Here is a 12,693-nt window from a genome sequence, read left to right on the forward strand (position 1 = left end):
TGCTTTGACTGTCATGAAAACAGAAGACAGACATTTAGCAGAAACGTGGGCGGATCATTGTAATCATGTTGCACAGCAGTGGACCGTTTACAATAAAGTCAGAACACTTAGTAGTGAAAGGAATATGATTGCAGTGCGTTTGACAAAGTCCTGGCCAAATGCAGAAAGGTAATGTGCCACTTAAACTCTCTGTGGGTAACTACTCAACCTGTATTTATCTTTCTTTGACTGAGATTCTCGAAAGGAAATCCACAGGCTGTACAGACTAAAAGGTCTCCTGCACAGTAAATTACAGCTGTGTTCTTCCTTTAGTGCTAGACCACTTAACGTCACTCTACAGGGACCCTAACTACTGAACATACACTGTTATGCTGTTCTCTGATAAAAGACTAATGTTTCTTCTGGTTCCTGTTCAGAAAAAAAAGAAAAAATATGTATATACTGTATGTTAACTTGCTGTTGCTCCCAGATTGCCTGTTATATTGTTTTGATAACATTACTTTAAAATAAAAGCGTGTAATACACTAGTTTTTAATTCATTATTGAATTTTGCGCATGATGCACAAATTTAATCGATTAATCGCATGATTTTTCTGTGATTAACAGCGATTAATCGATTAAATTTGTTAATCTTTGCCCAGCACTAGTATTAATATAGTTGACTTATCGGCTCAAAAGTAATGCTCTGATGTTGGAAGTTATTGGGACTTTGACGAACGCAAATGCAGATCCCACTGCAGATCTAATTTCATAAAAAAGTAAACTTTTGTATCTCCTATTGGAAACATATGGTGGTGTGTTCTTTTTATTGTCTTGCTTAGGGTATTGTTATTTATCACATTATATTGAATCGTAACCACTGTATCATGATATCGTTGCCAACACACAACCTAATGTTGGTGTCTTGAGAGATAGATGTTTTTCTTTCTGGTTTGAGGTCCTTAGTTTTTTACTTTCTTTCTCGATATTGTCTTTATAAAGATCTTGAGAACAACAGGACATGATCGAGAGTCGACACATGCTAGCTGGTTTAAAACCAATTGATTGATGTCTTGATTTTGATTGATTTTCTTTCCGCATTGTAATTTTATGGATCAGCTGAACATTCACTAACATTGGAGGTTATTTTACAATGCTCCCTTTTTGTTGCTGGACACCAAGTTTCACTGTCTTTGTTTTACAATATGCACATAATGATTCAATGCGTACAGGATTTAATCCCATTGCACGAGAGGAACAAACTGGGTCTATACTCGTGATTTAAGAGCTTGTGAAAAAAGTGCACTCAGAAATCAAATGAATATATGATAAACTGAATAATGCTGCCAGCATACCTCTCGCATGAAGAGATCCATGAGATCTACATCAAGTCTAATGATATCTGACAGGTAATATATATGCTCTGTAAGAACCTCACAGGTGGAGTTTGTGACATTTTGAGATTTTGTGAGAAAACTTACATATTTAGCTTCAAGTACAATAAGTGTACCTGTCAGTTAGCTAAGAAAAGGATTCTTCCATTGCTCCACAAATTCGTCTCTTTAAGGAATGTTGAAACTTGACATTAATGCCACCACAATCCCTCCCACAGAACGAACGGAGTGACGGGACTGAAGTCTAAACCAAACACCGTGTCCAACCGGCCTGTGCCTCTCTCTGGATGAATGCCTGGTTTTACTTGTCACATGATCTTTAGTGAACATATGACAATTCCATATGGGATTGACCCTGTTTGCTGCTCGGGGACCAGTTCCTCGAGTCGCCCATGTCAGGTGGGGTTGCTGGCTGGGTCACCGATTACTTGGTAAGGCTGAGAAAGTAGCAAAGAGTCGCCCGGAGCTGCCATGTTGTATAAGCATCATGCTGCTGGCAAGTAGGTAGGTAACGCCTCATTTCAGTTCAGTGAAGCTGTTCTCAAAGGAGCTTTAATACGCTTATATCCTACCCAAGATCAGTTTGTAACTATGACTATTAATGAACGCTTAGTCTACCATGTGAATATAGTGCGACCAGGTGCCATTGCAGCAGGGGGTTACTTTTATTCCATCCATCATACTGTAGAAAAGTTTCAAAATCATATAAGAGACATAACAATTAAGCACTCCTTTCTATCAGCAACAAATTCACAACTAGTTTTGCTGTAAATTGACATCATGCTGATTGCGTTGGCTGTAGCGGTAAAACACTGCCAACATGAATTCAAAATGAATCCAAAATGGTCAATAATGGGTGCATCCTGGTGGCACATGCAATCAAGCAGCGCAGTCTTTCAACCTTTGTTGTAAAGTATCACACTTTTGCTTTACTTACTCCCTAAGGTCTTTCCTCTTAAAGATCATTTTAGAATAGATATAAGAAAATTGCTATCCATGAACAGGAGCGCTCCAAGGAGTCGCACAATAAACCAACTTGAGGGACGTGCAGATAAAGTATATCGGGCATATTCAGTTACCTCACTATAAAACTAAAATTGTATGAAGATTGCTCCCGTGAAGTCAGGATTGCACTAATAATGCTACTGATTCTTGTATAGCGAACGTGACGTTTTAACAGCAGCAAGCCATTCAATTAATTCTTCTTGACAAACTAAGTAAGAATTAGTCTGTTTTGACTAACAATGACACCTCATCCACAAAAAATTACATTTCAGTGACGTTTTTTACTAAACTCCTGTCATTCATAAATTACACCCACGTTTATTGAACATCAAGTGAATACCTTCTAATATACTCTCAAACATCACACCGTACTTCTGCAACTTTGTGGATGTAACTGAATTCTCTTTTGGGCCCTGCAAAACTCCCATAATTGCAAAAACAGCATTTCATTTCCTAATAATGGCTCAATGTCAAGTCCAATTCAGTCTGCTTGTTAAGCGGCAGCAATTACCAAATGGTACATGTGCAGACAACTCCTCCGCTGGGTGATAATAAGCCACTTTCTTTGTTACAGACCCTGAACAAACTCGGGGGGGGGGGGAACACGTGAAGCAAAGATAATGCGACCAGTCAAGCGTGAGTGTGTACAAAACCCCACCAAACGTTCTTGTAGAAAACCCCTCAGCTATGACAGAAGCTGGTCCAACTGGGTTACGGTGATTCCACTTTAATAGTGTTGGGATCCCAAACCACAACAGCATATACTAATAGAAAATACAGCTGCTCGATTGTGAGTCATGTCCTCCTCTACAATAAGAGGCTGATTGACTGCTGGTGTTTATGAACTTGGGAGGTACGCCGTGGATTGGAGAGTTCCTTTGTTGCATTGTGATGTTGGTATATTTGGGGTTTCTCCTTCAGCGTGACGGTCAGAGGTCACCGTACAAAGAGGCCACACAGGCTTTAATTTGACCTGCAAGCTCAGATGAAGAATCATGTTTGTTGACATGTTCCTCCTGAGTTTGATTGTGTTCATTTGTTTTGATTCATTCCTGCAACGCTCAGATACTCTCTTATACTTCGGGATCAAAGGGGAGATCTGTGTGGACACGGCATCTGCTTGTTCAGTCCTTGTCAAGTCATAGGCCTCTGGCTGGTGGACCTTAAATCTACAAAGATTTAGAATGTTTAGTAACCAAACTTCAGCATTTGGATATTAGAGAAGACACGGTTACTAAAGTTGAAAACTTCTCTCATTTATTAGTGCGTAAGATGTCTTTCTGGTTATTAAACAAGTCTTCTGTAAGAGTCTACAGCCAATGCTAGTCGCCCTGCGAGGATGTACTGTACAGTACTGTACTGCACTGTACTGTACTGGCATAGGGGTGAATTGGGCTAACATCGGCATGCTAACATTTCCCCTGTGTTGCCCTGGTCCTATGTTCTTGATATAAATCAACATTGTAAGCAGTTGCTAAGGGCTATCTTCACAGTTCAAGTGCAAAATACTCCTGAACATACACTGTTAATGCTGTTCCCTGATAAAAGACTAATCTTTATTCTGGTACCTGTACGTGCAATACACTAGTTTTTAATTCATTATTGAATTTTGCGCACAATGCGATTAATTGCTGTTTATCACAGAAGATCATGCGATTAATCTCTTAAGAGTCTTCAGACTTCTTTTTAATAAATAAGTAAGTCTTTGGGGCTGCCTGCACGTGTCTCCTGACAACACAGGTAAGATTGTGTTGTCTTTACGTTCTAATTTTAACAGTGTGCTCATATTCCAGTATCATGCTCTGTCTCTGTGGGTTTTTTTGGCCTATAGGAAGCACATGGGTCTGTGTGGATGACAGAGTGAGTTGGTCGATACAGATAACAAAACAAATCTAGATTATATTTGTCAGTACTTTCCAACGCAGTAAGCATCAAACAATGTGGTTCTCTGGGATTTAAACTCACATGCTGAGAAGATTCCGAGGCTGCGGGATTGATTAATCAAGTTTGAGTTTTCGTGTTTAAGGAATGACAGTAGCTGGACGTTTTCCATGAATGTATCAATATTAATATAGACTTTTCTTCCTGGAGTTAAATTCATTGTGTCAGAAAGTAAGGACTATTTTGTCACACTATCAGGTGTTGTATTACACTGCTTTCATGTCTCTCTTCTGGGCTTTGGGCCTGGAACTTTAAGACTTTGAAATGACCTTGGTCCTTGTGTGTTTTCTGTCATGTTGAGCGTGTTTGCTGCTCACCTGTGCAGTTTTCAACACAAGGCTGCACCTTTTCCCCTCTTCTATCCCTCAGAAACTTTAATTGATTAGCGAGTGAGAGCTCTAAATGTTGTATGTGTCCTCATCACCTCATGTTTAAAAAGTCACTATAAAAACTATTGAGCATTACTGCGTTCCAAATCACATACTTTGTCTTTTTACGTTTAGTACATGGTGCAGCTGCCCTTACAAACCATGTATGTATGTATGTTGTTCTACTTTGGCATAATATTGCACCTTGAACTTTGACCCTCATATTTCCACTGAGCAGAGGATTGTGGGTCAGAATAGCTAGAAATGCATGCTGGTATTTTTGGCTTGCTGCATTTGAAATATGTTGTATTGGCTCATACTGAATCTTTTTCTGATATACTAAATAGTATGATAGTATGGGTATCGGAACGTACAACATGTTCCTTAAGGTAAATAGAGGAGCACATAATAATAAAAATAATTTTAAATGAACAGAAAGATCTTGAAGACTTTACTGACTTTTAAAGACAATATATATATATATATATATATATATATATATATATATATATATATATATATATATATATATATATGTCCTACTGTTGTAATAACAAGTCATTTTTACCAGTCTGGAATTTGAGACTTCAGGAGTCTACCAAAGCCTATAAGAAAACAGTGCATGTCAATTCAAAGCCTTTACTTAATATTTTCTTTAAGGTTTATACTGTACTGTACATTTATTTGTTAGTGGGATAATATCACAGAATCAGATTTTCCAGCAACCCACTGTTCCTAAATTAACAACACAGCCTTTCAGTCGTTATCGTAAGAACATGATTTAAGTTATATTGCATAGTTTTCTCAATTTAGCTATGTATATTTCTGTATTCAGGAAGAATCCTTTATAACTGTGATAATATCTCTTTTTTCCCCCAAATGGTTTCTCACAATCCATGGTTGCCAAACCCTGATTAGCATTAGAGCACCAGTTTTCTCCATAAGTATTAAAAACACATCAGTGAATCGTTACACTGGGTGACGTGTTCCTTCATGACAATAAACATGGGCACCATATTTTATTTTGAGTTGATACCAATTACAGCATCAAATCCACTGCTGGAAATAGTGCCCAACAAATGCACTGTTTACTTCTGTGTGCCCAGTTATTTTAGGAGATGATTTAGGCTTTATATATATATATATATATATATATATATATATATATATATATATATATATATAAATAGAAGTAAACAGTGCACTTGTTGGGCACTATATATATATATATATATATATATATATATATATATATATATTGCCCTCGATGGACTGGCGGCCTGTCCAGGGTGTCCCCTGCCTTCACCCTATGTCAGCTGGGATAGGCTCCAGCGCCCCCGCGACCCTAATGAGGATAAGCGGTATTGAAAATGGATGGATGGATGGATATATATATATATATTTATATACAGTATATATTAAAAACAGCTAATTCATGTTTATAATGTGTATATATAACAGTTATATATAAAGTTTAAAATGTTATGAAAATAAAAATAATAGTGTGGACTATAATGTTATCATACCTAAGCCGTGGGAGTGAGCTATTCTCAACAAAGCACGGTCTAGACACTGCCAAATTTAAGGCCAGTACAAAACATAAAGCACAATTGAAATAAGTGTTCTTGATCTTAATGCACATTATTGCTGTGTCCCAGGGATAAAACACTTAAAAGTCAGTCATGGAGAAGACAAAGCCCGAGGGCTCTTTAGGCTGGGTACATGTCTGTGATGCACCCAGCTACTTTAGCTGTCATGCAGCAATATCTCAGAGCCTTCGCTGGGTGCACTGATGCTTGACTTAAGCCATTTAGCAGCGCCCTGGTTAACTGAAACCGACAAAACTTCTGATTCCAGCCTGATCTTAGAATAACACCCCTGGCGACTGCAAAGCTGTCTTTGCCCATTTCATCCAGCGCGGTCCCGCAACTGCATTTGTAGCTGACAGAGATGCAGAAGAAGATGCCTTATGATGTTACAACTGTTACTCAGAGAATTAAATTAAATGGAAAACATTCGGATAAAGAGGAGAAATCTGATCCGGTTGACAGTTGTCGAGTGGAAAAGGGGTGAGACTCACTATACACTATTACTCCGAGAGAAAAGGACGACTAAAAGAGTGCAGAAGTGCCGTAACATGAATAAAATAAGATGGCGTTTGGCCACTTAAAGCCAAAGGGTGCTGCAAAGGGTAAAGTGTTGGATGATTTGCCAAGGGTTGCTCTTTGCACATAGTTGCCCAGAACCATGCAGAGCAGCAGCACTGGGGTGATGAGATGTTTACAGCTGAGTAGAAATGTGAACGCCGGGCATTTGAGGAGTCAAATCTGCTCATGACACTGGACACAATTTCACTGAACATTACAACCACAAAGAGCCTTAAAGATGCTCTCGTTGTGCAACACATATTCTTCAGCTGACGGATCTTCTGTCAAACTGTGTGGCTGGATTTTAGTTTCTTGTAAACCACTTGGTTGCAAAAACTAAACGCCGCCTTGACGGTTTTAAATCGTCATCTTCCTGGTTAGTGAGTCCAGTCCTTTGCTTCACGTTTTGGGAGATGTTCGTTGAGAAATATCTGATGCTGCAGTTAACGATGGAAAAAATAATGGAAACACAATAATTCTCCTCTTGGGTGTACACATACGTGAGTTGTGGCTTGATTAGATAGCAACTGGGAAAAGGTGACGGAAATGTCATGTGTGCACCAACACATGTGATTAGACTTTAGAAGGCCACTGTCATTTAAACATCATAGAGAGAAAACTAAATGTTTCTCCAAAGAGTTAATTTTGCTGTCCCACGAACATTTGGAATTAATTTAAATGTTTTGAATTGGCTTGCATATTTTTAAACTCCCGATTGCTTTGTGCAGCAGCAGTGTTCTCCTAGAATATATATTTAGATAACTGGTTGGTCAAATCAAATATGTTTTGACGCAATCCCGTCTTTATTATGTTTCCTATTAAATTAAAAAGGAAATGTTGTAAATTAATCTGGCAAGTTGCAACATTTATATATTGAATACATCAGTAAAATGATAACTGACGTATTTCATTTGTTTAGTGACAAAATATCCAATCTAGCAATATGCTATATGCTCATAGCACCTGCAGCATTATTACACTTGTTCATGGTTATGTGAGTGTTGTCTGTAGCATCCAGCAGATAACGGACGCAGTGCAGCACAGCGCCCAGACAATGTAAAACAAATGCAGTTCATAAAGGCCAGTGTTTCGTCTCAGCATGCTCATACTAACAAGTTGATTAAGCATAGTCCTCTGCACATGAACTTTAAGCTTGTATTAGCAGTCAAAAGAGATCTGCCGTTAGCTGCAGCAAGCTAATTATGTGATGATAAATCTTCTATGGCATGAGGTAATTTCTCATTGCTCTTTAAAGATAGTAGAGAATATGGCAGATAACTGCTTGGAGCCTTTGCAAGTCAGCGGCGGCTAAGCTAAATGTGGCAGCAAGTGTCAGGCCAAATCAATACACGCTTCCCAGGATTCCTTTGGTGCCATAATCCAGGCTGTGCTGGGCACTGACCCCGGGGAGGCTTGGTCTCTTGTTTTCTTGCCCTGTTTTTTTAAAAGCAGCTGCCCTTATGGACGTGACAGCATTGAGCACAAGCTAATTACCCTTAAAAAAAAAAGAAGAAGAAGAAAAAAGGCAAGCAGAATTTGTGCTATAAACCGCTTAGCTCATATCTGAGACATGTTGAAACCTCTCCTCCCAACATTGGGAAGCTGGCCAGCCCTCGGGAAGGATGTGTGGAGTTTACATGAAGGTGTTTGCAAAAATTGCTTAAAAGCTGTGTATATTTCACTACAGTAGCTGTGAACTCTTCATGTGTGGTGCATAGATAATTTATGTGTCAAATATTCCCTTTGGATATAGAGTTTCGGTCAGCAATTTCTCCTCTTTGCCTAGCATGAACTGCATTTTGCAGATCTGTCTTTGAGAGAGGCCCTGGTGTCTTCCAGCTGATTTCACAGATCCCATTTAGTCATAATCTTGTATTATCTGCCTTAAAATAACATACGATAATCCCGGCATCAGGCTAATCAGCCATAAAATTGAGGAATCTAATGGATTCCAGCAGCCTGTTAACTCGTGAGGTGTATAGTGTGCACAAAATACTTCACCATGAAAACATTTAAATCTTTTGGAATACAAATATACACTCCACGCCACTTTCCTTTCTTTTGACAGGAGTCCCATCTCCGTCCTTCTCAGAGATAATTCGGTGCAGAACGAGGAGTTGGAGGTGTGTGGAGGAGGAGTTCCAGAACATCACATCTTCCCTTGTATGCAGCACTCACTTACTTAAGCCATCAGCCAGTCATTAAAAATGTAAAATTAACATCTTTTAAAGCGGAACATGATTCGGTTCTGTGCTCAGAAGCCAGTGGAGCGCGGCGCTTGCATATGAAATGCGTTCGGTCATCCCCCTGGCAACAGGGAAGGAAAAGGTGCATTGAGTGAAACGAGAGCAGATTGCTTTTATTCTTTATTTAGAGAGTTATTCTAGACACCGAGCTACAGATGCACTGCCATCATGAAAATCCTTCCTGCTCAATTGAGGCTGTTGGAGAAAAATGTTAAAGGCTCGGGTCTCTGCGGAGACATGGGGAAGTAGGAGTCTCAAACATGCCTTTTCTTTTGTAAATATGTTACAGATTTGGACTGCTGACTGTATATCCCCCCTGAGACAGTAGCAGGATACAGACTAAGTTGACACCATAACATAAGTAGACTAGATTGAGGATGAATTTCTTCCTTTTTCTTGACATAATAATGAAAGTGTGTGAAAAGTGTAATGCATCTGTTAACAGGCAGGCTCCTTTATGAAATGTGCTCTCGTTCAGTCTAATGTTTGGCCATGGGGCTTGGCCATAAAGCTAAATGTGCTTGTATTAATGTGTTTCAGATGTGTGTACGGTGTAATGTGCTCCATATTGACAATTTCCGGCACAAGCAGTGTATCCAGTTCCTTCATGGTGCTTAAATTGTCCTCCATGTTCTGGAGCCTGACCCACAATTAGCTGCTAATATTGGCCAATATTAGCTCATTCACAGATGTATCACTTACTGCACACCAGTAATAAGTCTGTTCAGCAATATCTTGGTTTGCTTACCAGATGTACCAAATGTGTATTATTAACCCCACATTTGGCAATAATTTCTTCTAAAATTAAATATCTAAATAACTATTGGATTGATTACATGAAATGTTGCTGACTGACTTCAGTGAATGTTCCTCTAGCGTCAACATGACATTGACAGTTTGGGGTTTTAGTCAAATGTAAAATGCTTTATCACCAAATACCAACACAATTAATTATTTTCATCAGACTGTACTTTGTAATTGGGAGTGATTAGCTAATGTTAGCGTAGCGCGTTATACTTGCTAAACATCAGCGCTGTCGTTGAAAGCATGTTAGGATGCTTTTCATAGCATTTAGCAGAGCAGCTATGGTTGTAGACTCTAAAGCTGTGTTCCAAATTGCATAATGTGTATTTTTACGTTTACTACATAGAGCAGCTGCTCTTGCTCACTATGTATCTTGGACAGAAAAAATCTTTAAAAAGGTTTTTTACCAGATTGTTAAAATTAAATAAAGGTAAACATACATTATTATCAGTCACCAAATGTTTGATAAAGCTTAGACCCCAACAACAGAAAGGTTTTGTAAAATGCATCTAGCCACTGTAACAATACTACAGTGATTGTGACCCTAATACTACTACTACTACTACTACTACTACTACTAATAATAATAATAATAATAAAGTTGAACTCAGTTGAATCGTCACAATTCAAGTTCCTACTGTGGACTTTTAACAAAGGAACAACTTTCTCACTGAGAATTTAAAGGCACAAATCATTTCCCCTTTTTGTCATCATCAATCATAATTACGCTACAATTTCTTCACCTTGGATCAATTTGTGCCACTGAGATCAAACAGCAGTGTTAATAGGTGCCCAGATTTCTCTAACGGTAATCTATATCATGTGGTGTGAGCAGTAGCCTTTCAAGCCTCAAGTTAGCTCATGCTGTGTTGTTTGTCAGTGAAACCCTGCAGCTAAAATGTAAATATATATTCTTTGGTCCCGTTTGTATATCGGATCAACCTCTTAGTCAGTCATTTAAATAACTAGGGTTATCTTAAAGATAGCGGTTTGGAAAATGTGCAAATAAAACGTATGACGTATTTGTTGTTCAACAAAAGTCTGTACGGAAGTATGCATTTTTAAAGCGTTTACTTAATATGGGATACTAAGTGTTGCATGATAGAAATACATAATAGTTGCTTTTTAAACGTGGTCACTCTCCTGTTTGCAGTTGACAAGTGAACAAGCTCTAATCATCATTGTTTCAGTCACAAAGCAAACTGGGTCTTCAAAGGTTTCACCCGTGGTGCAATTACACCAAATTACTCTCATTTTGGGAGTCAGTCAGGGGCTCTGTTTTCAACCCAGTCTGCCCGTAAACAGGAAACCTCTTAATGTTATGAATGCATTGCAATTGAAACTTTGTGGAACGATGGTTAAAAAACCTAATCATTCAAGTTGGACTACGGGGCGTGCAGCAGTGGACATGGCTTCACACCAAAAGGGATTAGGGTTACGGGTTACTCAAATAACAGATTGATGGGAAAAGCCTTTTACAATAATAGAAGGCAACTTCTAATTATCTTTAGTTCTCCATATAACAACTAAAAGTAATTGGAAAGAAAACACAGTAAAGCGACTGTAAGACACTTTCCAAATACATTTGGTAGGCTTAGAGCTGGCGTATCCTGCATCAATTCGGTTAATTAATTAATGTGCAAGTTGTTTTAAGTTGGCTTTTTTAAAATTTGTTTAAAGACCTTCAAAATAAAAGTCTGTTTTTCACAGTTTGCTTTTTTCTTTCGGATTTCAATGGAAACCGGCAGAATGTACAGACGGCACAAGATAAACAGCCAGGTTGGAGAATAACTTGTCTTTGTTGGACTAAACACAATGAGTTAAAGAACAATCGTTGGACTCCTCAACCATTCCATAAACTCAACGTGCTTAAGGCATTAGCATGTCCATACCCAGGAGATGTAACACTATAGCGTGGGGAAATACTGTAAGAAACGGACTGTGCAGATGAAAGGGCATGAGCCGATCACCGTTCCTTACATAATGTGTTTGTAGTTAGCATGCAGCGGTTGTTCCTCACCTTCATGTACTGTATTTTAAGCGCGCTGTCACTTCAAACTAGTGTGATCTGAACTTTGTGTGGGTGACTGTTGAGAATGCTAATGCGTTGGAAGTTGTATCCTGTGGCTCTTTTTGGCTCAAATCAAACCCAGAGAGGCACAAGGAAGAGCTAAAGCAGCAGCTATGCCCACTTGAGAAAAGCCGCGGTCATCTAATCCTCCAACAAGTTTGGTAATACAGGCCTGACACTGCAAACGCTTTTTTTTATTTTTCATCAAGTCTGTGTCGAAGAGATGAAGATTGTCGATGTCCGGGGCTCCAAACCGCAGAGTCTTAGTGGTCGATTTGTACTTGGTCGATTCTCGGCTTTTTGAAGCCCACTGAGGTGATTCAAGTTGCAAGTTCTTCCTTTCGTTTCAATAAACTCTTATTCATGTCTGAACAATTCTAATTCTTCTTAAAGGGGGGGGGGGGGTGGGGGGGGGGGGGGGGGGGGGGGGGGGGGGGGGACTTTTGTTAGCTGATTATGAATATGATTTGTGCGTGATCGCTGGGACCAAGTTGGACCGGGTCTGTTCCAGTCTGGGTCAGCTGGTGTCGACAGCCGGCAGATACAATCCCACAGTGTTTGATATCTGCAGGTTCAAGTCTTCAGATACAGTCGCTTTCAGTGATTGTTGTAAAGATTTGAACACAAACGGAGACATACACAGTCGCATGCCTCTCCACCCGGCACAGTCGCACCACGGCTCGCTTTCTTCCTTTTTTTTTCCTGGTCTTGTTGAACTTATTAGAAGTAGTACAAGCC

The sequence above is a fragment of the Cyclopterus lumpus genome, chromosome 18 (assembly GCF_009769545.1).
Source record: "Cyclopterus lumpus isolate fCycLum1 chromosome 18, fCycLum1.pri, whole genome shotgun sequence".
Lineage (NCBI taxonomy): Eukaryota > Metazoa > Chordata > Actinopteri > Perciformes > Cyclopteridae > Cyclopterus > Cyclopterus lumpus.